This window comes from Diadema setosum, chromosome 11 (genome assembly GCF_964275005.1).
Source record: "Diadema setosum chromosome 11, eeDiaSeto1, whole genome shotgun sequence".
In the NCBI taxonomy this organism is placed as follows: Eukaryota; Metazoa; Echinodermata; class Echinoidea; order Diadematoida; family Diadematidae; genus Diadema; species Diadema setosum.
In genome coordinates, this window is record NC_092695.1 from 15201779 (window position 1) to 15208282 (window position 6504).

Below are 6504 nucleotides of genomic sequence, written 5' to 3' on the forward strand. Positions count from 1 at the left end.
TATTTTCTAAGCTCCACCCTTAAAAAAAAAACAACTTTTAAACCCAGTTTCTTGAGATGACATCATCAGTCAATCGTCATTAGCTATAAAACCTGTTCTCCAACAATGCCAACTCACACACATGCGTGTACAATTAGACATTGCTTTGTCAGGAATCCCAAAGTGACATGAGGAAAAAAGAAAGGCTGTGATGAGCTATTGTATGAAAATATACAATGCTACTGTAATCAAGTAACCAGTTATCAGGCAAGCACATATCAATGCTTTTGTTCAAAGTAAGCTGAGTTAGAGATGATGTCATCTGAGGAATCTTACTTTGGAGGTTTTTAAGGGTGGAGCTTAGCAGATTAGACGAAATGATTGAAAAATAATATAAAATATATGACACAAATTTATACCCCAAAGTCATAATTTATGTGATGTAATGTTAATACCGATCAATAGAAGTCAACATGCATTTGGATTTCAGGGAACCTTTAAGCCACTCTGGACTGGAAAGATTGATTTTAATAGAGCAAACACTCCAATAACACCGCCTTTTGTTACACACACCTCATTGACCTGTGTTAAAATAATTATCACTTGTAAACAGCCAAGAAAAAGCACCAATATTTGATACCTAATTTCAAATTCAACTATAGATTATTATTAAATATAAACGTTAGTTTTGCAACCAAACAATATCCAAGAAAATTATGCACTCGTCAGGTTTCCGCTGTGAGAATTTGAGCAACATTTGTTACGGATTTGTTTTTAGTAATTAACGATCAAAAGAGGGAAATGTTTAAGTATAATGATTTAAATTTCAAAAATACAAACTACAAATGAGCAAATCTGAAAGTTTTGACACACTATTGTCTGAAGTGGACAATGTAGTGCCCACAAATGTAGTAACATTCACAAATGTAATGTTCAAAAATGTAGAAACGAGAGTTCCCAAATGTACAAGAAACACACACACAATTGAGGTAAAACTTTGTTCACAAATTTGGTAACTTCAGCGTTCACAAATGAAGTAAACATTTGTTCACAAATATAGTAACACTACATTTGTAAACAAAGTTTCACAACATTTTTGAACTTTCCTTTTTGGTCAATTACTTCATTTGTGAGCAAAGTTTTACTACATGGTGGGTTTTTACTATATTTGTGAACTTTTGACAAATAGTAATATTATTGCTATTTTATGAATCTCATTTCGTGGAATTTTATTTTGGATGGTAAAAGGATTTAAGTTCTATTCTCTACAATTTTGAATTATCGAACAGAAATGACTTCTCATAATAAGTAAAAGGACCCAAGTCTTATAAGGACCATTTTGAGTTATGCAACATGAATTATTCTTCTTAACATGTGAAAGGGTCCAAGTCGCATTCTCGGCTGTTTTTAGTTAAGAAACAGAAATATTTTTTCTCCATAATCAATGGGAGCCTTTTGCAAGATTCAAAAATAAGTGGAACAAGGGCCTAAGTCCAGATGTGTGTGATTTTTTACCGATGGAGCAGAATTTATCTTTTTTTTTTTTCATGACAAGGACCGTCAAAAGCCTGTAATGAATTAATACGTTTGAAATATTTCTTCAAATACAGAAATTAGTAGTTAAAGGATCCAAGTCCAATTTTGCTGATTTTTAGATATGGAGAGGAACTTATCCTTTATTCATGATACGGAACATTGAAAGAAATTAATGAGAGATACGGTTACAAATTTTCTCTAAATGCAGCGAGTCATTTCTGTTTCTCAACTCGAAATCGCAGAGAATAGGACTTAAACTCTTTTGCCATCCAAAATCAAATGACAGGAAATGAGATTCATAAAATAGCAATAACAGCTCTATTTCTTTTTCAAAAGTTCACAAATGTAGTAACGAGAATTCAGAACTGTAGTAAAAACTCACAAATGTAGTAAAACATTGTTCACAAATAAAGTAATTGACCAAAAAGGAAAGTTCGCAAATGCAGGAAAATTTTGTTCACAAATGTAGTATTACTAGTTTACTACTACATATGTGTGAACTCTCCTTACTACACTCGTGAAAAATACTACATCTGTAGGGCAACTTAGATCAAATGCATTTACAGTGTGGAAAGGTGATCAATTTCGGCCTTATGAACCATTTGATAGATGTCGAATTTGAGTTGAGACTGGATGATGGGAGGGAGTTTGCCGATTGTTGCCGCAATTTCTTGAAAGAATGGGTCTACTGAAGTTGAAGGGAAACTTGTACTTCTCTGTCTGAAGTAATCGGGCATCGCACATTCCAGTTCTTGTCTCTTACGCTTTTTTGGTGTTTCCTTTGGAGGGGATGGTGATGCTGGCTTCTCTGACATGTCGACATCTGAAGTGGAGTCATTGTTGCCATGTAGAGACTCATCTTCCCTGTCCTTGTCCGCTTCGTCCTCTCCGTTGCCAGATGACAAATTGGTGCTTGTCCTGTGTTAAAAATGAATCCCCAATAATTATCTTATCAATCATCCTCTCCTCGTTCATTTGGTCCTCTTTTCTACTGTGTATGTGCGCACAAATTACACAATCAATATGCCGAAATAAACACTTCATTAGGTACAGATGCGAAAAAAAAAACAAGTCAAATAAACATAGCCCGGCGGCCATTGAAACCATTAATTAATTTTGTCAAAATGCGTGAAACATGAGCACTTTGGGTATAAATAGATTTTTAATTTTATTTAATGATAATTCCAAACATTATCAGCATAATATCAATAATGATTACTGTTGTTATTATATTTGTTAATTAATTAGGAACAATGTTATTACTTATTTGTATGATGAATCGTATACGTTTCAATGTCATTATATGAAACGATAACTGCCTGTATTTATGGATTCTATTATAAAGATGAAACATAATTTTACAGAGTATTAAAAACTGAGTCTGAATTGCAAGGACATGAGTGACTGAATAGAATGTGTGTGTTGTTTTTTTTTGTATATAGTATTTGGTAGAATAAACACAGTCACTCAGAGTTTAATGTTTAAGAGTATTATGTCTTTGTTTTCTACCGTCTATCCCAGCCATTTGTACAGTAAGTTTCCTGTCGCTCAATTAAGAATCATTTCCCTGCTGGAAGAACCAATTCTTTTTTTAATTAGAAGTTCAAAACTTTTCATATAAATGGCCATAGAATATAAGCACATTCACTGAAACTGATAATTTTGGTGGAAATTAAATTTGAAGTGTTTTCATATCCAATATTATAAACAGCCATTGCAACAAGTTATTTATGTCAGTTTGGTCGCACTCTTTCCGAGCCACTCTGTATTACCCTGAAAAGTAAATGGTTATAACATATACTCACTCTCGAACATGTATGTGCGGCAAGAGGAAGCTCATGACTGCAGCATACTTGTACGTCTTCGTGGTGCTGGCTGCATCCCCACTTCTCTTGTAGTTTTTCTTTCTCTCGTTTCTCTGGAAGGCATCTCGAAGATGTGTCCACTTTCTTTTTTGCAGCTTCACCTGTAATGAAAATTTAAGTAAACATATGCATTTAGATATCTGTATGATACACTATTTTGAACACATGTAATTGGTGGGCAGCTTCAAAACGCAATGTGCGTTCCTTGGCTTGTCACATTGCCCTTTAGGGTGGATGTAAAAAGAGACACTATTTTGAAATTTAAATAATTTCAAGACATACTGATATTCATTTCAATTTGTTTGATCTATTTATATTGATAAAGATTTGTATATACCTTCTAAGAAAATAAGAATTCAAGCAAAGTAAACAAAAATATGTTAATGATAGTAAATAATTCTTGTTCATATATTCTTGTAATTTTTCGAAGAGTCTTCCTATTAAATTACATTGCAATTGGGCTACCATAGGTATTGCCATTTACAACTTTTCTTACTCATGTAGCTGTCTAGGGTATATAGATATTTATATGCAACATATCTTGACTGTAATGCATTTGGATCTGGATTCTGGAGCACATAGATTATATAAATTGTTTAATCAAACTTCATAATCACACAAGGTAATGTAGTTAAAATTTAATTACCCACTATTCATTTCATGGACTTAATCATATGAGACGTCTCTATTGTCATGAATAAATAACCAACCAGATATCGCGTGTCCTGTCATGCTGTTGTGTCGAATCCAGTATACATTAAGCCAATATTAATGTTAACTTATACATGTAGTACTTCTAAATACGGGTCATTACAAGAAATTAGGTATCATTTGTGATATTTTGCCGTCCATATTATTTTTCATGTAAAATCCACATTTTATTTGGGCTCTGAGTATAAAGACTCAAGCAGTGGAGTTTATTATCCTTATGCTATGATTGTATTTTCGTTTATTTACTGTATTCTTTGACAACAAAAAAAAAGTTGCGGAAATAAATTGAATTGAATTGACCTGAACTGATTATTGAAAGGTGATGAAGAGCATTATATTGTATCCTGATGGTTATGTATATTAGTGGTGGATCCATTATTATGAAAAAAATGGGGTTGAATCTTCAATTTTCCTGTGACAAAAAAAAAAAATAGATGTGATGACTAAAAAATAAGGGAATCAGCCCGAAAAAGAAGGAGGGGGCACGGCCAATTTGCCCCTCGATCCTCCACTGTACATGTAGATCACTTAAAAATTTCACTTGACTATTTGCATCTCTATAAAGAAAAGGAAAGATTACTAACCACTGATCCCAAGTTTGTCGCCAATCTGGTTCCATACGTCCATTTTCTTCACACTTTCCTTGAACGAAGGCAACGACTTGTCGTATAGACAGGGGTTCTTCTCCACCTCGAAGATCAGTTCCTCCTCCATTTGGGTCCTTCATTTAAAAGCAAAATTATTAAGCAAAAAAAAGTTATTGTCGCAAATTTCAACCTAAATAATTTATGGTAAGAACTCTAAATTGTTTTTTTTTTTCTTAATTCTGAATAATGCGTTATACACGCGAACAACAACAAAAAATAAAATGCCTGTTTTGATGGACATGAATAGATGCCGTTTTACACTCACAAAAAAAAACAAAAAAAGAAATCATATTGTACGAAAAATAACCAAACAATTAAACAAATAATCATAGGAAAGAGACGTGCTTTGTTATATAAAATTCTAAAATGTTCCATCTCGCCCAGCTTGCTCGGATACATCTATAGATTTTTATATTTTCTTTTGTAGCTTGTCATTTAAAACACCAAACAGTAAGTAAATTCGCAAAGATTGCACAAGAGTTTTAGTGCGTTAGGATGTATACATGTACATTGATGAGACAGCTCCGGTCTTCTGAATCTTTTTTTTTCTTTTCTTTCTGTTTTTTTGCGGGGATTTTTAGATTAAATAGGGTCTAATATTTAAGAAATTGATGGGATTCACATTTTTCCGATCATCATTCCCTTTCTGTGTGTGTGGCATGGCGGTGGTGGTGCTGTGTGTGTGTGTGTGTGTGTGTGTATGTGTGTGTATGTGTGTGTATACATATATATATATATATATATATATATATTTGTGTGTCTGTCTATCTGTCTGTCTTTATGTAAGTGTGTTTGTGTGTGTAAGTGTAATTGAACAACCTTGGAAAAGAAAGATATATAAATATAAAAAGCAATATTTACAATGTAATACTAGGAACCATAAACAGCCAAACTTTAAAGGTAGGGAATCCCATTTCCATGCCTTAAATAAAGAGTTGTATAAATACAGTGGTATGTTGAAGAGAGTATCATTTTAGAAACTCCCATAAAGTATTGAAAGTGGAAGGTAACATTAAGTACATTTTTATTGACCGTTAGATTTTGAATTGAATTTTTTTCGGGGCTCACCGTAAATTTCAGTACATTACCAGGCTACCTTTGCACACCCATGCACTGCATGTGTGTCCATCATGTTTATTTTGTGAAGAAAGTTCATCAAAACTTACAACCATTTCTATATACATTCTTGCCACACACTCTATATGTTATTACATCAGCTCTTATACTTTTAGATTTGTGTTTATAGATTAAAAAAAAATACAGAAGACTGCAACAAAAAGGCTTAAGTGTGGCTGACACACTGAACTACTGAGCAGTTGAGTTTTGTGCATTATTCAAATTGTAGATAACTGTTGACTTCCAAATTTCTCGGCAGTGGCCTAAACAAGTCCCCTGAGGTCCATATTTAATGTTTTGCTGCATTTTGGGAGGTCTGTAAAAGGTATCCCCTACCTTTAATGTTGAAATAAGATCAAAACAGGACAATTTTTCCCAGACATGCAAAAGGCGACCATCTTTGGGGAATGAGGCAAACAGATTGTTTTGCCCCCAAATAATTCAAACAACCTTAAAATAAATATAATGTTTAAAAAGCATAGATAAGAATTACAGGTATATTTTATCTAACCTCAACGCTTTTGGGGGCTTAAGCTCCCAAAATAGCTCAAGCTCCCCCCCCCCCACAAAAAAGTTTGAGGACCTTTTTTTTTTAGCCTGTTACTTAGTGTTACTGTTAGTGTTAGTGTAACGAGTATCTCTGTCAGTGT